The sequence below is a fragment of the Rhinatrema bivittatum genome, chromosome 1 (assembly GCF_901001135.1).
Source record: "Rhinatrema bivittatum chromosome 1, aRhiBiv1.1, whole genome shotgun sequence".
In the NCBI taxonomy this organism is placed as follows: domain Eukaryota; kingdom Metazoa; phylum Chordata; class Amphibia; order Gymnophiona; family Rhinatrematidae; genus Rhinatrema; species Rhinatrema bivittatum.
In genome coordinates this window covers 676,184,571-676,207,932 of record NC_042615.1, presented here as the reverse complement: position 1 = coordinate 676,207,932, position 23,362 = coordinate 676,184,571, and positions in this window count along the sequence as shown.

The following is a 23,362-nucleotide window of genomic DNA, read 5'->3' as shown; positions in this document are numbered from 1 at the left end:
TACATCCCTGAAAGCTCAGAAGACTCCTTACTGCCTGGAAGCGATCACAGACGTGAACACTGTGAGTTCTATTACAGATAGGAATCGGTACTCGCTCCACGAGGGCCTATGTTCCTAATCTCTGAAGACTCCCTTCTGTCTAAAATGTTATTGCAGGTATGGAGATCGTGAGTTACTCTTGCAGATTGCAGTTAGGAACCGGTACTCGCTCCACGAGGGCCCATGTTCCTAAAACCTTTCATAGACTCTCTTCTATCTCAGAAGCTATCACATACCTATTTCTGGTACATTACTATTTCATATTGCAGATAGGAACCGGTACTCGTTCCCCGAGAGCCCATGTTCCTAAAACCCTTCACAGACTCTCTTCTATCTCAGAAGCTATCGCATACCTATATCTGGTACATTACTATTACAAATTGCAAATAGGAATCGGTACTCGCTCCATGAAGGCCTATGTTCCTAAAACTCTCCAAAGACTTTCTTCTATTCCAGAAGCCATCTCATACATAGATATTGTGAGTTCTTATTCTAGACTGCATATAGGAACCAGTACTCGCCTACGGCTCCTGTTCCTGAGTATACTGAAGACTCTCTGTTGCATAGAAGCCATTACAGATATCTACAATTGTGAGTGTATCATCTACTACTGGTTATGTATTCTGCATACCCTGTCTACTCACTACCTATAGTCTCCCTCTACAGCTCAGCAACCCAGAGATCACAGTTCCAGTATCTGAGGGACTTCAGCCCTGCCGGGCACATCAACTCACTACTGCCACCTCTGGTGGTTCTACTTCCTGTCTAATAAAGAACTATCTGTGTTTGTCTCCATACTCCAGCATAGCCGGTGGTCCCTCTCAGGATATCCTCCTGGGGGCACTGTCATCTGCCATCGGCCCAAGGATTCACCAGTTTCCACTAAGTGTTTATTCCTTACACTACTAGAGTGGTATCATACAGACTGCCACACTGTGGGAGCCAACCTACAACAGATCATTGACCCCACCTATGGAGTATTACAGATTGCTAGCTCCTCCCCTTGAGGGAGCAGCATTGATCAGATTACTCACTCCTCCCCTCTGGAGGAGGTGATCCATAACAGATTGCTAACTCTGCCCCCTGGCGGCGCGATCATCAAAAGTTTGCTAACTCCACCCCCCCTGGTGGCGTGATTACTAACAGATTGCTAACTCTGCCCCCCTGGCAGCGTGATCCATAACAGCTGGAGAGGCGTCCAAGGGCAGGCTTGAGTCAGGGCTGGCGGCAATCCAAAGGCAGTGGCAAGCAAGGCTGAGGTCTGATCATGGAAATAGTCAAGAGTGTAGTCAGGCAAAGCGAAGGTCTGGGACTGGAGATAGGCAATGCATAGTCAGACGAAGCAGAGGTCTGGGTCTGGAGATAGGCAGTGTGTAGTCGGACGAAACAGAGGTCTGGGTCTGGAGATAGGCAGTGCTTAGTCGGGAGAAGCAGAGGTCTGGGTCTGGAGAGAGGCAGTGCGTAGTTGGACGAAGCATAGGTCTGGACTGGAGATAGGCAATGCATAGTTGGACGAAGCAGAGGTCTGGGTCTGGAGTTAGGAGGTAACGTAGTCAGGTGAAGCAGAGGTCTGGGTCTGGAGATAGGCAGTAGCGTAGTCAGGCGAAGCAGAGGTCTGGGTCCGGAAATAGGCAGTAGTGTAGTCAGGTGAAGCAGAGGTCTGGGTCTGGAGATAGTCTGTAGCGTAGTCAGGTGAAGCAGAGGTCTGGGTCTGGAGATAGGCAGTAGCGTAGTCAGGTGAAGCAGAGGTCTGGGTCTAGAGATGGTCAATGACAAAGTAAGGCAAAGCAAAGTCAAAGTCAGTATAGTCAATCCAAAGCATAAAGCAGGTTAGGAACAAAGAGACAGGAACCATGAACAATGAGGAACAGGAATGCAGGGATGAGTTGAATCTCTAGGAGGCAACTAGTACTCGACCAGCGAGGAGACCTGTTGCAAAGGCAATGCTAGGGAGCGGAGCCTGAGCTTAAATACTGTAGTTAGGTTGACATCATCATCCAGGCCCGCGGCTAGGTTCCCGCCGCGGTCCCTACTTAAGGATCAATGGTGCGCGTGCCTAGGGTGGGGCACGGCACGAGTAGCAGCGTCTCTCCACGGGCCATGCGGAGAGGCCCGATGAGAAGTGGAAGCAGGACTGGGAACACCGGGGACTGTGCCAGAGCAGGAGGCACTGGGGGAGGCCCGAGGACGGAGCTGACGGGCCACCGTCACCAGCAAGGAGGAACCAGAGGCTGAAGTCACTGTAGAAAGGTGAGGGGGCCGTGCCACAAGTCTGCTGCGGACTGCACGCGTAACACCTAGCATCTGGTTCTTTGCCCAGTGTACCTGATTTTGTTCACCAAATGCCAAGGACAGGGTGTTATGAAGGAATTAACTTGACTCAGGACAAGATCATCATGGTCTAGCAGGGATACCACCAAATTATGGCTGCCGTGGACAAGAGATTCATCATGAGCCCTACCTTGAGGACCTCATAGTGGTAAGTATAGGAGTGTTCTTGGAACCAAAGCTTTCACTGATGAATAAGCCTTCAGAGTTCTCCCCTGGTTCCATCAAAGTTTTTGGGCAAGGGCATCCAGGGCTCTGAGAAGCATCCAGGTGTGTGGAACATGATTCTCATGTCCTGGGGGCAGCCCCTTTAATGTCCATCTTTCGTTGCAAGGCCTGAAGCTGGGCCTGTAGGCAGTGACAGATTTAGGATTTTGCTGCCCCAACCACATTTGGTTCTTTCACTCCACCCCCACTATCTGTAAAGTTAACAGAGAGCTGTTCTCTGCTGAATGAGATTCAGCAGAGCTGGAAGGCAGCAAATCTTAGCCAACTTGCTGCCCCTAAAGGTTTTCCATCCTAGAAACAGGCATCATGGGTGCCTATTGACAAATCCAGGGTTGCCTGTAGTCTCTAAATTGCATCCATGAGGCCTTTGAAAATTTCTGCTTTCCCAGCTGGGGCCTCCATCTTGTCCTGGCCTCCTGAGTTAGGCTGGTCAAGTTGTCAAGTGTTGCAGGGTCTTCCCTCTAAAGGAGGACAAGGATGACTGTGGAGGAAGCCAGGGGTCTTGGTAAGCAGGGCCTCAGAAAGTAAGCTCACCCTGCAGAGTGCCTGGATGGTATCCTCACCTGACAGCACGGCCATTTTCTCACAGGTTGAGCCCACAGGTAGAGGCTCAACCTGTGACTGGAACTCGACAGTCTGAAGAGTACATGAGGTTGCAGGCAGGTTTAGGCTTTGGGCCTGGGTATGGTATGGTAGGAGTCTGGTATGGATCCAAAGTCAGAAATGGATCAGGAATCAGAGGCCAGTTAGACAGTGTTTCCAAAGGCAAGATCTCAGAAGACTGAACCAGCAAAGGAGTGTCAAGCAGGGTCTCTTCATATACAGCTTTCAGTCAGAGGATACACCCAAGGCTGATTTACTTGGGAGCTTCCAGGGACATGGACCAAGTAGATTAGGCAGAATGGGCTCTGCTGAGAATGCGCATGCTTCTCTTCAGGCCATGTTAGCATGGGGTCTGATGCAGCCTTTCAGACCTCTCTTTGGCTGCAGCTGGATGGACTCTGCCATGGCCATGCAGGCCGATCTTTTCGGGCCAGGAAGCTAAAAAAAAACAAAACACACGTGAACCGAGCAACCGGTCCACTGGTGGATGCCCAATCTCCCGATAGGCCAATCCGCCCCTGGCTGTGCCTTCTCTGCCATTAATATGGCATGGGAAAAGCACCAATGAGTGAAGGAGATTGAAAGAGAGAGAGAGAGAGGCACCATTTGTGTTTTTCTCTCTTTCTTCTTTCCTTCCCCTACTGGTACTTTTCTCACATTTAAATTCATAAAATTGTTATCATCGTGAGCAAATTTGTACATTTGCTGTCAATGTTTTTATTTTATTTATTTATTTAAAACTTTTCTATACCGTCGTTTAGTAGAGCACCATCACAACGGTTTACAGTTAGGCACAAATATGTTTGGTTTGGTTTCTAAATTATCCAAAAAAGTGCCAGTATTATATGGTTACATAGTTCAATAATATACTCTAAATGGGGAATGGGTGTGGTTACCATTTATGATTGTTAGCGTAATCATATATTTATACTGTCTTTCTAATATAATACTTAAATATGAGAAAAATAATAAAACTAAGCAACTCTGCATTTTTTACTGGTGACGTTCAGCTGTTTCTGTGTTGTTATTCAGTTACCTCACTGTGAAATGCTTTTTTGAAGAGCTATGTTTTTAAGCCTTTTTTGAAGAGTTTTAAATCTTTCTTTAGTCTTAATTCCAGGGGTAATGTGTTCCATAGTAAAGCTCCTGCCAAGGGTAGTGCTCTCTCTCTGACTTGGGTCAACATTGCTGTTTTGACTGAGGGTATGGTTAGTAGAGCTCTATTGGCCGATCTGAGATTTCTTTGAGGGACATGTAATCGTAGTGCGGTGTTTTGCCAGTCAGCCTGTTCGTCATTTATTAGTTTATGCACTGTGCATAGTGTTTTGAATTGTACTCTTTGTTCTATTGGGAGCCAGTGTAAATCTGCAAGTGTCTGGGTGATATGATCCCTTCTGCCTTTACCAGTAAGTATTCTGGCAGCCGAGTTCTGTAGTATTTGCAGTGGTCTGATAGTAGTGTATGGTAATCCTAGGAAAAGTGTGTTACAGTAGTCCGTGCTGGCAAATATTAATGTTTGTAGTACTGTACGAAAGTGTTCCTGACTTAATAAGGGTTTTAGTCTTCTAAGGACCATTAGTTTGGCGTAGCCTTCTCTTGCTTTTATTGATATGTGTTGCTTAAGGCTGAATTCCGTGTCTATAATTACTCCTAGGTTTCTAGCTTTATCAGTTAACTCAACTGATTTGCCATAAAGTGGTTAAAAGGATCAAAAAGAAGGAAAAAATACTTAATAGTGCTAATAACAATAATTAAAATTACAGGTTACAGAATGGTTAATAATATGGGCAATTATCAGATGCTGGTTCTTTTCTGTATTGTCTCTGGTTAGGGCATACAAGACTGGTGCCCCAACTCCAGTGGCCAGTGGCAGCAGAGAACTTTCCTCTGACTCCTGCTCTGTCCAGTCTGTTCCGTCCCAAGCAGCAGCCTGCAGGGATCAGAACGGGAGAGATAAGACTGAAGCAGACGGCACAGAACAGCAAACTGGCTAAAGAATTCCTCTAACACCATTCTTTCTATTCATTGATGGTTTTCTGTACTATGTGATAATACAGATTGTCTCCCTCTTTCTGAGTTTCAGGCATAGTTTCCTCACCCTTCTTAACTGTCAAAACCTGTTCACTTATACATTGCCCCACCCCCGTCAGCAGGGGCCAGCTCTAAGCTAACTGGTGTCCTGTGAAAAAAACTGAAATTAGTGCTTCCCCCACCCATTGCTTCACTCATGCCTTTCATCTACAGCCTTTCCCACATCTCTTCCCCCCCCCACCCCCACCCCATATACACATGCCTCAGTACAATCCCTAGCCAATCTTCACCTTTAGACAATGTTAATACTGTGCCCACCAAATCCCAAACCCCACCACCTCTACTACCCAAGAAGGTTGGACAACACCAGGTAAGTTTGAGATCCATACAAGATAGGACAGAATCCCATTATAAACCTTGCACCTTCAGTTCTGTAAATTTAAAGATTTACAATGAATTATACTTTGCATCTACAGAAACTCTCACAACATTGTGTGCAGAGGAGAACTAGAGGGTTTTCCTTTACAACTCATAATATCAAAATAAATAAAAAATAAATTTTGGTGTCACCACAGTAACGCCAACACAAACTTCCTTTACTACCAGGTACATTGTGAAGCAAAAGAAAACCCCACAAAAGTGTTCCTGCTTCTTGGAGCTTACAATCTAGTTGAGAAACAGACAAGACACACAGACAAAAAATCAAATAACTGACTGTAAGGTCATGATCCATATTTTATTCCAGAAAAGTTAGAAAATAAATCACAAAATAGGCTTCCAACTTTGCACTGAGTTGCCACAGTTAAAGACCAAATTGTATGATATAACCCATTTAATCTTCTCTTGCACATTCACATCCATACATATTGTATTGTGCAATTGATGTACTGTGCCACAGCTAACATATTTCACATGCAGTTATAAAAGCAGAATTATTTATGAGAACTGCTCTATGAAAGGTAGTAGACCTAAATGAATCTATTACTGTCTCAAGCAGAGAAAATGGTGCAGTACATGCATTGATTCTAAATGCCATCAAACATAAAAACAATGGGAGAACATCCTTAATGAAACAGATCCCAAAGATCTGCAACAGATACTGTAGCACAGATTAAATGAGGCATGATTTAAGGAAACTTGAAGAATGGTCAAGAGTGTAGTAACTAATATTTAATGAACAAAAGCACAGAGTCATGTATTTGGGGTACAGTAATCCAAGAGAGCAGCCAGTGATAGAGAGCAAGACTAATGTGTAGCAAACAGGAGAGAGAACATGGGATGTTAATTTCTGATTATCTCAAGATTTCAAAACAGTGTGACAGAACAGTGGCAAGAGTCAGGGGAATGTTAGGCTGCATAGGGAGATGTATCACCAGTACATAATATTACTATATCAATCACTGGTGAGACTTCAACTGATGTATTTTGTCCTGCTCTGGATGCCATACCTCTGAAAAGAAATAAACATTAGACAAATTAAGGAAAGTCCAAAAAAGGGCTGCCAAAATGATTCAGACTGCATACCATAAGCCTTATGAAATCAGATTCAGGGACTTAAATTTGTATACCTGGAGGAGAGGTGAGAGAGGCATTCAAATAATTCAAAAACATAAAAATGTAATTGCAAAGGGTAAGACCAATGGTCCATTGTACTCAGCATCTTGTCTTCAATGGTGGCCAGTCCAGGTCACTTATAAGTGCCCTGCAAATCCCGAATAAGAAAGTCCATTCCGTGTTGCTAACTCCCAAAAGCGGATGGTGGAAACACCTAAGGCTGTCCAGCTAAACAGTTGTAACAGTGGCTTCTCACTGTTAATAAATATGTTCCCTTGCAGTTGCTGGGAGATTTTTGCAGGTTTAGATCCTTCCCCAATGTTGGCTCTTCCCTCTGTTTTGGGGATTGTTCAGTGGTCGCTATATAAACTGGGCTGAGCATGCTCAAAATCTGGTTGGATGTTTTTGGTTGAAGGTGAAAGGAGTTTTGATGGCGGATCCCTGTAGACCCCACAGCCTGTAACAGGGGGAATTTTTTTCAAGTGCAGAACACCTGCTAGGGCCTTCACAGACATAGGAATCTGTGTTGTGGAAGAAGAGAAGAATAGAGAGGATTTTTAGACTGTAAGAAAGTTGCCCATTTTTCCTGACCGCTCCCAGCAAAGAAAGGCAGATCCTCCCTGTTTATGGGGACTGGATTTTGGTACCTGTGCTTTGTGCCCAGCTAAGTCAGAGTTATTAGGACTAAGGTTCTGCGTTGCCCTCCACTCTGTAAAAGTGGGGTAGATGGATTCTCAGAATAAGAAATAATTTTTGGAAGAGCTGTTTGATATGTGGATTTTTCCTTTTGCTTGGAGGGAGATGTTTTTCCACCACCATCTCCCTGTTATTTGTGTAGAAGACAGGGTTTTTTTCCTCTAATGACAGGAATGATTTTTGGAAAGGACTTTGGAGACTGATGCATAGGCTGAATATGGATAGAGATACTGAAGCACTGGGGTTATCATTCTTCTTTTTCTTATGATGATTTTTGCCATTCTTACCTGGATTCTATTTTTTAAGTTGCACTAAAATATTTTTTTTATTTGACCAATCCAAGTGTTTGCCTGCTTTTTTCCAACTAGAGAACCAGACTACTGAACTGCTAAGATCTTCAAGTTTGAGACTATTAGGAGAGAGGTTGAGTGACAAAAAATATTGTACAACTTCCCACCCCCAAGAGCCTAGGGCCCTGGAGGTTTGTCCTCCTCACTACCAGTTGGACCCCAGCTTCCCAGTTACTGACCTCTGCAGAGTAATTGGAGAAATGAGTGCGCGATCCAGAGCAGTGAATGTGGTCCAGGGACTGTGTAATCCCTGCTCTAGGGACCTCAAACCAAGAGAGACTTAAACAATGGTTAATGGACCTGTTCTCTAGAAATTTATAGTTAGATAGTAAATGATAGCAGAAAGATCAAAGTGATTCATCCAGTATGGCCAGCAAGGTGTTCATGGTTATAATTGTTGCTTCATACAAGCTGCTTCTTACAGGTTACCCCTTTACAGAAAAGTTCCCACATGTTAACCTATTGCTTCATTTCCATCCTCTTGCCACTAGCAATCCTCTGTATTTATATCATACCCTTTTGAAATCCATCACCATTTTTGTCTTCACCACCTCCTCCAGGAGGGCATTCTAGGCATCTGACCAATACCTTGTGCATGAAAACATATTTCCTGACATTGTTTCTGAGTTATGTCCCTGGAGTTTACAACAGTTTGGTTACCTTTCTCTGGACCGCTTCTATCCTCTTCCTATCCTTTTAGAGATAGGGCCTCCAAAATGGAACACAGTTCTCCAGGTAAGGCCTCACCAGTGACCTGTGCAGGGGCATTATCACCTTCTTTTTCCAGCTAGCTATGCCTCTCTCTATGCAGCCCAGCAACCCTCTGGCCCTCATCATCACCTTGTCACACTGCTTTGCTTCACATCATAAGATACTATCACCCTGAGTTCTTTCTCCCAGTCTGTGTTCATCAGCCTTATCTTCCATCGCATACAGCTCCTTTGCATGACTTCACTCTTTGGCATCAAATCTTTACTGCTCAAGTTACTGATCATATACCTTAAAAAACTGTATTCTTATTGTAAATATTTATAGAACTGGTATCATATTGTGATAAAAGTGCTATCACTCTGGCTGAATCACTTTTATAATCACCTACCAGACCCTCCACTGCCACCTTCTCACACACTCAGTATATATGCCACCAGCATGTAACTGCATTTTTATATATTTTTTATATACAGTATATGCAAATAAAAACTTTTGTATAAGAAATATTTTGTACCGTTTGGAAATTTGGCTTAATAAACTTGGTTGATTGGAATGCCAAAATGCTTGTTCAAGTGGTCTAAATAAAGTTTATTTGGCCTTGTCTGACGCCAGTCAAGCTCCGTCAGCATACGCAATTATGGACGTTGACGCAGTTCGGAATCGTGCAGTGAGAGAGTGTCCTGATGCTATTTTCCCTATACGTGCTGCAGAGGCTTTTCTGCAAGTCACGGTGTTAAGGTGGGCAATGCCGTGTCGTCATTTACCTTTTCAACCAGGAAGGGTATCACCATCTGATCCTACACGGCAAGGCTCCATTATGGCCACATCAAGAACAACACCCCATTCAGTTGGAATAAGGATCGCAGAAGACTTTCAGCCTACTAGGTATATTCGACAACAGGCACATTTGAAATTCTCATTCTACTGACAGCTACCTCTTAGAGGCGATCAGCACGGGTTTAACGGCAGTGGACAGAGTGTTCAAGCTTGCGTCTGACTTGTTACACAGATTGACCAATTTTGAAGGGCGGACTCCCGTACTCTTGGTCTGATCAGGGACAGCACTATGTTAATGGAACATAGTCAACATGGATTTACCCAAGGGAAGTCTTGCCTAACAAATCTGCTTCATTTTTTTGAAGGGGTTAATAAACATGTGGATAAAGGTGAACCGGTAGATGTAGTGTATTTGGATTTTCAGAAGGCGTTTGACAAAGTCCCTCATGAGAGGCTTCTACAAAAACTAAAAAGTCATGGGATAGGAGGCGATGTCCTTTCGTGGATTACAAGCTGGTTAAAAGACAGGAAACAGAGAGTAGGATTAAATGGTCAATTTTCTCAGTGGAAAAGGGTAAACAGTGGAGTGCCTCAGGGATCTGTACTTGGACCGGTGCTTTTCAATATATATATATATATAAATGATCTGGAAAGGAATACAACGAGTGAGGTTATCAAATTTGCGGATGATACAAAATTATTCAGAGTAGTTAAATCACAAGCAGACTGTGATACATTGCAGGAGGACCTTGCAAGACTTGAAGATTGGGCATCCAAATGGCAGATGAAATTTAATGTGGACAAGTGCAAGGTGTTGCATATAGTGAAAAATAACCATTGCTGTAGTTACACGATGTTAGGTTCCATATTAGGAACTACCACCCAGGAAAAAGATCTAGGCATCATAGTGGATAATACTTTAAAATCATCAGCTCAGTGTGCTGCAGCAGTCAAAAAAGCAAATAGAATGTTAGGAATTATTAGGAAGGGAATGGTTAATAGAACGGAAAATGTCATAATGCCTCTATATCGCTCCATGGTGAGACCACACCTTGAATAATGTGTACAATTCTGGTCGCCACATCTCAAAAAAGATATAGTTGCGATGGAGAAGGTACAGAGAAGGGCAACCAAAATGATTAAGGGGATGAAACAGCTTCCCTATGAGGAAAGGCTGAAGAGGTTAGGGCTGTTCAGCTTGGAGAAGAGATGGCTGAGGGGGGATATGATAGAGGTCTTTAAGATCATGAGAGGTCTTGAACGAGTAGATGTGACTCGGTTATTTTCACTTTCGAATAATAGAAGGACTAGGGGGGCATTCCATGAAGTTAGTAAGTAGCACATTTAAGACTAATCAGAGAAAATTCTTTTTCACTCAACGCACAATAAAGCTCTGGAATTTGTTGCCAGAGGATGTGGTTAGTACAGTTAGTGTAGCTGGGTTCAGATAAGTTCTTGGAGGAGAAGTTCTTGGAGGATAAGTTCTTGGAGGATAAGTTCTTGGAGGAGAAGTCCATTAACGGCTATTAATCAAGTTTACTTAGGGAATAGCCACTGCTACTAATTGCATCAGTAGCATGGGATCTTCTTAGTGTTTGGGTATTTGCCAGGTTCTTGTGGCCTGGTTCTGGCCTCTGTTGGAAACAGGATGCTGGGCTTGATGGACCCTTGGTCTGACCCAGCATGGCAATTTCTTATGTTCTTATGTTGGTCACGCTTCTCTCGCCGAGGCAGACCAGACAAGCGAGCTATTTGTGTTTAGCCAATATTTTTCATCTGGGAGGGAAAGGAAAGAAACAGAAAAAAAAAAAGAGCACACCCAAGCTCTTGGCAAACTACTTCAATCCATAGGTGTGCTGGTGTTCCCACATCAAGAACTTGCCTCCACTAGCTATGGGATTCTAACCGCCCATGGAAAGGTTATTTGCAAGGGATGGGGTGGGGGGTTGGATGGGGGGGGAGAGGGGTGGGTATGGCTTATGAATCTCTGTTTTGCTATTATGATTCAGCACAAAGTGTTCTTTTACAATACGATATTCTTTATTTGCCAGGTACAATGGCTAGAGATACTTTTTTTTTTTTCAGTATTATTTCATATTCTCCCCTGAGTTCAGGCTGGGAAACTAAGGGTATGACCTGTTTAAACTATTTGATTGGTCCATCGAGATTGATAAGTGGAAATGAGTGATCCCATACGGGTGGCATCCTTAAATGTTAATGGCTTGAGGTCACCACTTAAAAGGGCAAACATTTTGCATTTTTTGAAAAGACAAAAAGTACAAATCGTGTGTCTCCAGGAAACACATCTCTCAGAATTGGAGTATAAAAAATTAAAAAGAGAGTGGGTTGGGTCTTGTTTTTTCTCTAATGCGCAAGGTAAAAAAGTGGAAATAGCCATCTTATTGCATAAATCTCTCTCGTTCACATTTACCAAAGAAATCAAAGATCCATTAGGGCGCTTCATAATTCTAATTGGGTCCATCAAGGGTCGATTGATCACACTGTGCAATGTCTATGGACCAAATAATTACCAGAATGACTTCTTTGTCACTCTAACTCAAACTGTTTTAACCCATCAGCAAGGATGGCTGTTCCTGTTAGGGGACTTCAATTGTGTTGCGGACCCATCACAAGACAGACTCCCGGCACAGACCCCACCAAAATCTCTGACTTCTAAAGGTATTCAGTTTCTATGGAGGAGCTTGTACCCTACATCCCAGGATTTTACGCACACGTTCCGGGCCCTCAATATGCTACCATGCATAGATTACATATTAGACTCCAGATGTTTTTTCCCGTATGTCACTAAAGCGGAGATTGGCCCCACCGCTATCTCAGACCACACCCTCATTTGGGTGGACCTCATTCTCTCCGATAGCACCAAATCATTTAAACAATGGAACGCATATGCGCATCACAATAAAGAACATGTTTCTAACCTCTCTTTATTTTGGGAGGCTAGCATGGTGGTCCTCAGAGGTGACATCATAGTGTATGTTAAGGCCTGAAACACAAAGTTAAACAAATCCATTTTAGATCTGGAGATAAAATTGAAAGACGCTAAGCTTAAAATGATAAGGGGCTTAATCCCCGAAACGCAATAGGACTATTTTACTATTCTCACTGCTCTAAACACATATCTTCACCAAAGAGCCCAACTGAACCTAAGTAATTATGAGCACATAAGAACATAAGAACATGCCATACTGGGTCAGACCAAGGGTCCATCAAGCCCAGCATCCTGTTTCCAACAGTGGACAATCCAGACCATAAGAACCTGGCAAGTACCCAAAAACTAAGTCTATTTCATGTTACCATTGCTAGTAATAGCAGTGGCTATTTTCTAAGTCAACTTAATTAATAGCAGGTAATGGACTTCTCCTCCAAGAACTTATCCAATCCTTTTTTAAACACAGCTATACTAACTGAACTAACCACGTCCTCTGGCAACAAATTCCAGAGTTTAATTGTGTGTTGAGTAAAGAAGAACTTTCTCCGATTAGTTTTAAATGTGCCACATGCTAACTTCATGGAGTGCCCCCTAGTCTTTCTATTATCTGAAAGACTAAATAACCGATTCACATCTACCCGTTCTAGACCTCTCATGATTTTAAACACCTCTATCATATCCCCCCTCAGCCGTCTCTTCTCCAAGCTGAAAAGTCCTAACCTCTTTAGTCTTTCCTCATAGGGGAGCTGTTCCATTCCCCTTATCATTTTGGTCGCCCTTCTCTGTACCTTCTCCATCGCAATTATATCTTTTTTGAGATGCGGTGACCAGAATTGTACACAGTATTCAAGGTGGGGTCTCACCATGGAGTGATACAGAGGCATTATGACATTTTCCGTTTTATTCACCATTCCCTTCCTAATAATTCCCAACATTCTGTTTGCTTTTTTGACTGCTGCAGCAACTGAACCGACAATTTCAATGTGTTATCCACTATGACGCCTAGATCTCTTTCTTGGGTTGTAGCACCTAATATGGAACCTAACATTGTGTAGCTATAGCATGGGTTATTTTTCCCTATATGCATCACCTTGCACTTATCCACATTAAATTTCATCTGCCATTTCGATTTCCAATTTTCCAGCCTCACAATCTGCTTGTGATTTAACTACTCTGAACAATTTTGTATCATCTGCAAATTTGATTACCTCACTCGTCGTATTTCTTTCCAGATCATTTATAAATACATTGAAAAGTAAAGGTCCTAATACAGATCCCTGAGGCACTCCACTGCCCACTCCCTTTCACTGACAAAATTGTCCATTTAATCCTATTTTAAATTTGGAAACAAGGTCGGTAAGCTTCTAGCAAATGCAGTTAGGGTAGCTAAGGGGAAATCATACATAGAGAAACTCAAAACACAAAAGAACGAGTAGGCCACCCAGCCAAATGCCATTTGCAACACCTTTAAAGATTTCTATACTAACCTCTATAGGGATGAAAGGATAGGAACCTCCGAGGATGAGGACTCCTTCTTCCAAAATTTAACTATCCCCCGTATCACAATGCAATAATTAGAATATCTAAACAGCCCTATTCAAACACATGAGATCCTGGGCACAATTTCAAACAGCAAACTAGGCAAAGCACCGGGCCCCGAAGGCTTCCCCTTCGATTATTACAAACTACTGCAAGATAAAGTCACAGTTCCTCTACAGGCCTTCTATCACCAGGCCCTTGCTTCAGGTAATTTTCCCGAGAACACTACCTACATAACAGTCTTGCCTACATAACAGATACCTACATAACAGTCTTGCCAAAGCAGGGTAAAGATCCCATCCTCTCAGCTTCCTACAGGCTATTTTCATTAATAAACTGTGACTTAGATTTTCATCAAAATTCTAGCGAATAGGCTTAATCTCATTCTCCCCACACTTATATCATCCCATCAAGTTGGTTTTGTCCAGGGCAGGTCAGCCGGATCCCATATTATCAAACTCATTACAGCCATGCAATATTCATTAAAGTCAGGGATTCTGGCAATGGCGGTTAGCTTTGACTCCGAAAAAGCTTTTGATAGAGTTTCGTGGCCATACATGTTTTCAGTCCTTGACCATTTTGGGTCAAGGACTGAAAACGCTTCTCTATCATTCTCCCAAATTGTATATTTTGGCCAACAGCGGTAGATCAGATCTCTTTCCAGTAGGTCAGTGTGTTCATCAGGGCTGCCCACTTTCCCCTCTTCTTTATCTTCTTTCCATAGATCCGCTCCTTAGGAAGATAGCCAATGACCTCTCTATACGCGGACTAGAGTGGACCAGGCCACATCTTTCAAGGTAGCCGCATTCACTGATGACGTCCTTATCTATTTAACAGATCTCATCTGTTCTCTACAGAAAATCTTTGCATACCAAACCCAGTTTGGTAGTTTTGCCAGCCTAAAAATTAATCAGGACAAATCAGAAGCATTAGATGTTACAGGCAATCTCCGCCACTCGTGGCCGGGTCCCTTTCCTTTGAAGTGGGTCTCTTCCAAAATGAAGTACCTAGGCATTTATATTCCTCAACAGCCCTCCCACTTCTAAAAGGTTAATGTCCAACCGCTCTACCAGACTCTTTGTAAAAATATTCAAAGATGGCTCAATCTCCCACTATCTCTATTTGGCAGAATATATCTCTTAAAAATGATTGAACTCCCCAAATGGCTGTACCTTCTGCAAATGGCTCCCTTATGGCTCTCCAGAAAAGACCTATGAGCAATAGAGCGAGAATTCTCAAGGTTTATATGGCAAGGGAAAAAAAGCCAGGTTACCACTTTATACTTTACAGGCCCTGTGGGCTATGGGTGGTTTAAGTTGCTCCGACCTTCGGCACTATAATCTAGCTTGTATGTTGCGTATTATCCATGATTGGCTTTATAAATCATCCATATTCTCCCCATATGATGCGACCAAAGCCTGGCTGGGCGGGTTTGCACTTCCGGCTCTTCTCCAATGCTCCGACAAATCTATCTCTCCTCTTCCCTCAACCTTCTGTATACTAGCCGCATGCCGAAAGGCTTGGTCAGCACTGTGCAAAAAACTAAGTCTCAAATCACAAAGTACTGCTCTTGTGGAAATCTGTGCCAATCCTGACTTCACCCCAGGCTGCACACAAGGGGTCTTCCTGCATTGGCAACATCTAGGTCTTGGTTACATTCATCAATTCTTTGAACCAAATACAGACTCAGTGGCCAGCTTTGCAGAATTGCAAACCTTGTACCATATCCCCCGTACTGACTTTTTGCTTATCTGCAAGTTCGCCACTACATCACTACTTTACACCTGGAGAACCCAAACTTAGGTAATCTGGGGCTTATCCTCTTTTTTTCACTTTATGTCCTCCCCAAAAACCTTCTTGAGCGACATTTTCTTGTAGACTATTGGAAAGGTCTTCCCCCTCGCTTTTCCCGCTTATCCTTTCCCACTGATCTAAATGGCCCAATGTAACACTTTTGATCCCTGATTTAAAAGAGTTCTTTTTAGAAATCCCGAAAGCATCTGAGAGCACATTGTTGTGGGAACTTCAATATAAATTTATAGGGCTATTTTATATCCCACAAGCTCTAGCATTCAAAAAGAAAATTTGTATTTCCCCAATATGCGATAAATGCACAGTATCCATCAATGATTATTTGCACAGCTTCTGGGACTGCCCTATATTCAAGCTTTCTGGCAGTCCATGAACCAGAAAATTTCCAATATCTTACAGATGGCAGTTCTTTTAGATGTGCATTTCTGGCTATTTGGGAAACCCTTAGCAGACAATCACACATGGCCCAGAGAAATCAAACTATTACTAGACAAAGCCAGACTGACAGCAAAACAATCCATCCTGGCATGTTGGATAGGTCCCCATCCTCCTTTACACTCACTTTGGGAAAATGCTTAAACTATTAACGATGAAATATCTGTCGGCTGTTCAATCTACTGCCAAGCGTAAAGAGGAAATGAGACTACTCTGGCTTCCCTTTCTAAATTCCCTACCTTCTGAATCTTCACAGAATCTCCCTCCAATCTAACATCTGCATTATTCCAATAGCCTCTCAACTGCATGGAGGGCAGCTCCCTGAACATTCTAGGGGTCTATACCCGTTGAAATAAATACCACTCTTGGCTCCTCTACAGTTTAGAGAATGGACACTACAGCTCAGTGGTATCCCGATATACTGTTCCCAAACATGGCAGAACACGCGCCAGATCTCTAGGACCTTTCATTAAAACTTCTACCCTTAATCACATAATCTATGCTGCACTATCACAGATATTAACCATGCACTACTATCAGTTACATTTACTTTCAAACCCTTTCTAGTTTCCTAAAAGAATAATGCCAACCAACATCTTTGTTTATACCTGATGGAACAATTGTGTTCCAAGTGTAAATATTTCTTTGTTCTCTCTGTAACAAAAAACATGAAAAATTTCCACCCTGGATTTCAACCTGTGATTGCTCCAATACTGCAAAATTAAGATCTGCTTTAGCCTGTATGTCTTCTGCCAATGTGACACATCCAGCTTTGCTTAAGAAATGCAGTTTAAATATCTTTAGTTTATGTATTGTTTTCCTATGAATAAAAGAAACCATGAACTTCAGATGACATAAACGACTCCCATTGATGAACAGGTTGTGTCATGCCTTAATTTGAAGGGACAACATCCAGGAAAGTTTAAAACATTACCATCATAAGATTTTACACATAGGTTACATCCTCCACTGGTGTGTGTTTACACACTTCTTCAAGATTCTCCAGGTGGTTTTCTGTAGAGAGTAAAGATTTCACTAGATGATCTCTAATGTTCCTTGGCCTTTTCAAAGCAAAAAGAGGCATTTCTTAGTAGACCAGTAGAAGACATAAAACATTCCAATGTTGTTTAATGCTTTTTTTTAACTTACCATGTCACTGGTGAATGAGGAAGGATACACACCAGGTGGGAGTCCTTTGGTTGATTCTGTGCTTTTAGTAACAAATCTCGATTCACCCATCAACCCTTTTGTAGGCACATTGTATTGTGCCTTTAGGATAACCTCTTGTCTTAAGAATACTGGGGCAGATTTTCAAAGGGGTACGCACGATACGTGCGTACCCCTTTGAAAATCTGCCCCAACCTCTTTTTCGGGGGGGTACGCACGTAAGATACGTGCGTACCCCCCGAAAACCTGCCCCAACCTCTTCCTGCGCGCGCCGAGCCTATGTTGAATAGGCTCGGCGGTGTGCGCAAGCCCCAGGATGCGCGTAAGTCACGGGGCTTTGCTAGGGGGGGCGTGTCGGGAGGCGGCGCGACATGGTGCCGGCCTGGGGGCATTCCAGGGGCGTGGCCACAGCCTCCGGACCAGCCCCCGGACTGGAACATGGCGCGCCGGCAGCTGGCCCGGCACGCGCAAGTTACGCCTGCCTCAGGCAGGTGTAACGTTTGCAACAAAGGTAGAGGGGGTTTAGATAGGGCTGGGGGGTGGGTTAGGTAGGGGAGGGGAAGGAAAGGTGCAGGGGCGTGGAAGGAAAGTTCCCTTCGAGGCTGTTCCGATTTCAGAGCAGGCTGACAATTTTGCACAGCCTTCCACGCACCGACCCCGGATTTTAAAAGATACGCGCAGCTACGTGTGTATCTATTAAAATCCGGCGTACTTTTGTTTGCGACGGTCGCACAAACAAAAGTACGCGTAGGCGTAGTTTTTAAAAATCTACCCCTATGTGTATTTGTGTCTTTATGTCTCTTTTAACAAAAGGTTTTGTAATAAACTAATGATAAGAAATGCCTGGGATATATTAAAAATTATTTACAAAATTAACTAGAACAATGTATGTGTGATACAAAAGTAACTCCATTAGAGGGTATTTTTATTAAAAACTTTATGGTGAGGGATTTTGTTGTTGTTTCAGTAGAATTACCTCTCAGACCTTGTTATATTTGGGCATCCAATCTCTTGAACTGAAGAACAGAGTTTTCTTAAATGTAAAAATTGTCCATATAGAAGATTTTGACATAAATAATAAGGATGACAATATAGCAGTGTGTTCCGGTCTGTTGGTTTCCTAAATATTGAAAATTCAAATCTAGCTGTTGTATACGAGATCATAATATCAAGAAAAGACACTTCACTATAACTTGCTGTAGATGTAAACTGTAAATTGCTGTCTTGTTTATTTAACCATGTTAAGAAGTCATTCAGAGTGCCCATACCACCTGACTATAACAGTAGGATGTCATCAATAAATGGGCAATCACTTATCCAAACTTCTTCAAAAACTCTCACAAAGAGGTTAGCAATGTCTGGACCCATTGTCGCACCCATCACGACCCACTTGATTTGTTGGAAAATTTGATGTTAAAATTAAAAAAAAAAATTGTCATAGCTAATAAAAATACACAAAAATTCTGTTGGAACTCTTATAGTCAATGCTCGTCACAATAGACATTTTTCATTCACTTTGAGGGCCTCTTCCTGTGGAATGTTTCTATAATGGACCTCACTTTCAAAACAAATAAAACAGAGGCAAATGATTTGACCTCTTGGTCTGTGGATTTCATGGGCATTGGAAGTACACCTACAAATGATATATTCTCAAAGGTCTGAAGGATGCAAGAGGCAAATTGCTTTCACAAACACCATGGATTTATTTTTCTGACAGAGGCTCATGTGCTATGTCTAGAAGCAAAAAAGTGATTGTAAAGTGCAGTATCACAATCAGCAACTGCAAAACCGAAGAAATGTAAAGTGTGGCAGATGATTAGCAAAGGCAAGGTTACCACTGACACTTCACTTTTTAGCCTCTTGAACCAGCAGTACAACCTAGATGATTTAGAATAACAGTGTGCCTCGTTCTTGCCTCTGCTGCTTCATCTTTGCTCTTATTCCAATATCTATATTCTGTTAACTTGAGATATTTTATTTCTTATCTTTTAAAGCTTTTTCAGAACAAAGGGTATACATTTTTTATTATGGCTATACCTTCATTTTGCTAATTCTATTTCTTCTCTGGATGCACTCCTGAACTTTTATATTCGGACATCATCAATGTGATACCTGCATGGCGTACCAGTAAGGCTCAACATAAGAATGACAGGAAAATTAAAAAGTAAACTTTCATGAATATTTTTTCAGTTTCTACTGTGAATTGAATTAGCAAAAATGTGTTGTTACTATTTCTGATTTAAGGGTGGAAATGACAAGATTATTGGGCAAGTCCAGGTCTTCAGGTACAAGCTAATAATATCCTATATTTCTTTTGTCATGTTGCATTCTTAGAGTTAAATTCCTACTTTTACTATGAAGGAACATGATTATTAGGTTCTGGATACAACAAGCTGTTAAAATACAGAGCTCAATCAGGGTCTCCCTGGACCATAGGAAATATGAAAACTTGAAAACAAAAAATACAAACAGCCAAAAACATTTATCATAATTCCTCTTCCCATCCTTGAATCAGAATTCTTCTTTTAAACTGAAAGCAGATTGCACTAAAACAGAAAGCTGCAGAAAAAGACATAGGGTTACCAGATAACTCCATGTCACTTAAGACAGGATGAACCTATTTTGGTTTTAGCCCACTGCCTGCACAAAAATGAAATACAATAGATGAGATTCTCCTTTTCTTGGGAAAATGAAAACTGAATCTCTATTCGTACAATGGTGTAAAACCAGAATTGACTCATACTGTACTGGATGACATGGAGTCAACTAATAATCCTAATGAGATATGAACATCTGCCTTTGCTTCTCTCCTAGTCTGCCCCCTTGATTCCCAAAAAAAAGCAAAAAAATGCATATTTGTAGAACGTTTCTAGCTTGCTCAATCCCAGGAATTTCTTGGAATCCTCTAGTCGATCCTAATTTCTGCACTGAACTTTCAACAACACCCTGGAATCACACTGGCTTAGGAGTGACTGTAGTGAGAAGTATGGGTTTTGAAGTTTTAAACAAAGCCCAGTTAGTTATTAACCTAATAATGCTTCCAAACGAATGTGACAATAGACAATATCTTTTGAAAATGTTAAGATCCTTATAAATAATGCTTTCTTTCTGGAAAAGAAAAAGGTGCAGTACTCAAAAGCATGATACCTGCTTTTTCTTGAAGGACTACAGGCCAAATCAAGCAGGTAGATGAAAATGGTGCCAATACTCAGTACTGGCAAATACCCTCTGTAAAAAAAGCCCTGTGTATAAAACTATATCCTGCATGTTAAAGATAAAGTTGGACATCACTAAACTGAATAGTGCCAAGAGTGTAAATCTCGTTTGGTCACTGTTCTTTTAGAGTAGCCAAATATGCATTACACAATCATCTGGTCTTATTGTTTTTATCATGAGGAGAAAAGAAGAATAAATTACTTTTGTGCAGTACAAAACAATCCTGTTTACAGAGAGGCGAGAGAAATATGGTGCTTAAGGGAATGCCATGAAGAGAAAGTGAATGTAGGGAACTTTGGCAAGGTCTTGAACTGGGGAGCATGTTTGATTGTAGAGCTATAGGATGACACGTATTGTGCTTTATACAATGAGTTGCACTATCCTGAGAGCAAAAAAAAGCAGCACTGTTTACTGCATGTAGCAATTCCCATCAGAATATGTGTCTTTTCTCAGTCTGGTTTTCTTCAATTGAAACGGAAGGGCTCTATGTTGCAAAATGAGGACAAAGAAAATCTCAAGCAATTAGCTAAACTGGCTTAACCATATGCATACTTGTTGTTGCGTAAGCTATTTTGTTTCTGAGTGCGCCTCTTTCAATTCAGAGCTTGAGTATTTGCTTTTTTTTTTTATAAAGTAAATAAATGACTGAGCAAATTGCATAAATTAGCTAACTGCTCATGCATTTCTTTTGCACATTTCTGAAAATCAAACCTGAAGTTTTCATGATATTCATTTTGCAAAGCTTGCCTTCAGTCCAGATGTATACCTTTCTAACAGGTCGATACAGTAACGTTGAGTTAAAGATTCCCCGTCTGTAATGTGCTGGGAGCGCACAATACAGACGAGTAAGGCCATCCAGCGATACAGTCTCCAGTTTCACGCGTCCTTAGCGCTTCCTAAACCCTTTCCTAAACCCTTTCCGCACCCAGCATGTAAATGAACGAAAAAGCTGTATAATGAAGGAATTAGCTATTCCCCTGCGATACTGTAACGGGCGCTGATATTATCTCCTCCGTAACCCGCTGTTCTGCCGCGGCCTTAACCTGCTAGTTTACCGCCTCCCCCTAGTAGGAGTTAGTGTAGTGTAGTGTAGTGTAAAAAACATTGCTTACCCGCCCTGGTCCCGTCCGGTCTCCTGCAGCCCCGTCCGGTCCCCTCCTCCCGAAGCAAAAAAAAAACAAACGAAAAAGTAGCAAGGCTTGGGCCTGGGCCTGCTACGGTAAGTGTAAAAAGTGTAAAAAGTGTAAAAAGTGTAAAAAACCTGTGTGTTATATAAAAAAATAAAACAATTTTAAATACCTGTCGGAGGGCCGTGGGTCCAGGCGGCCGGTGGGCGGCGGGCAGCCATCAGCGGCATCCGGTAGTCCCTTCTCCCTTCCTCCCGATTTCGCACGGGCATTCATCCAGGCAGAGGGAGCCGACGGCGAACGACCTCCGGCTCCCCCTGCCTGGATGAGCGCCAAAATCGCACGGGCGGGTCGGCAGCGGGGGGGGGGGGGGGCGGCAGCGGCAGCGGGGGGGCGGCAGGAGGATCCGGGAGCGGCGGGTAGGCAGCAGCGGGGTCCAGGGGGCAGCGGCAGCAGGATCCAGGGGCGGCAGTGGCAGCGAGATCCGGGGGGCGAGTAGCGGCAGCGTGTTCGATCGGGCAGGCAGGTGGGAAAAAAAGATGGCCGCTTGCACGGGGGAAAGCTGCAATTGGCCGCTGAAGACGTGACGTCACACCCCGTGACGCCAAACGTTGTGACGTCACGTCTTCAGCGGCCAATTGCACGCTTTTCCCGTGCAGGTGGCCATCTTTTTTTTGCCACCTACCTGCCTGCCCGATCGAACACACTGCCGCTACTCGCTCCCCGGATCTCGCTGTCGCCCCTGGATCCTGCTGCCGCTGCCCCCCCGGACCCCGCTGCTGCCTACCCGCCGCTCCCGGGTCCTGCTGCCGCCCCCCCCCCCCCCCCCCCCCACTGCCGACCCGCCCGTGCGATTTGGGAGAAGGGACTACCGGATGCCGCTGATGGCTGCCCGCCGCCCACCGGCCGCCTGGACCCACGGCCTTCCGACAGGTATTTAAAATTTTTTTATTTTTTTATATAACACACAGGTTTTTTGTTTTTTACACTTTTTACACTTTTTTACACTTCCTGGTGCCTGTCATTTCAAATGTCATTTGAAATGACAGGTACCAGCGCACCCAGGTTACTGTATAGGCGCTGTTACAGCGCCTATACAGTAAAATGGGTTGCGCGGGCATAACCCTTCCCTAATGCTTCACAGCCGCGGCATGCATTTGCATGCAATTAGAAGAGAGAATCAGGCGTTAGGTCAGGAGAACTGTGTGTGCGGGGAGGAAGGATGCGCCTGACACTGCCACACTGTTTTTACCGCGGCCTTACTGTATCGAGCCGTAAGATAGGGTCCCGCAAAACAAACCAGAAGGTGGTCTGTCATAGCCAGATGGCAAAGATAAAGCAAGACAGACCAGTTGCCTTGGGTAGGGATGATTTATTCACACAATTATCTTGATAAAAGAGCCCAGCTCTGTCCGAGTTTCGCACAAGGCTGCTTCAGGGGCTTTCGGGGAGATAATGGTATGTGTGATTTTCCAAGATGTAATTATGGAAGATTGTGCTGAATGGAATCACGGCAGATTAAACTTCAACTGTATGTTGTGTACATTAGTATTTCAGTTCAAATACTAAGGCAATCTTAGTATTTGAACTGAAATACTGATGTACACAACGTACGGTTCAAATTTAATCCGCCGTGATTCTATTCAGCACAATCTTCCATAATTATATCTGTGAATAAATAATCCCTACCTAAGGCAACTGGTCTGTCTTGCCTTATCTTTACCTTTCTAAGATATACATTCTGAAATATAATGGCTTAGCACCAGCATTAAGGGCCTGATTTTAAAAAGCATTTATGC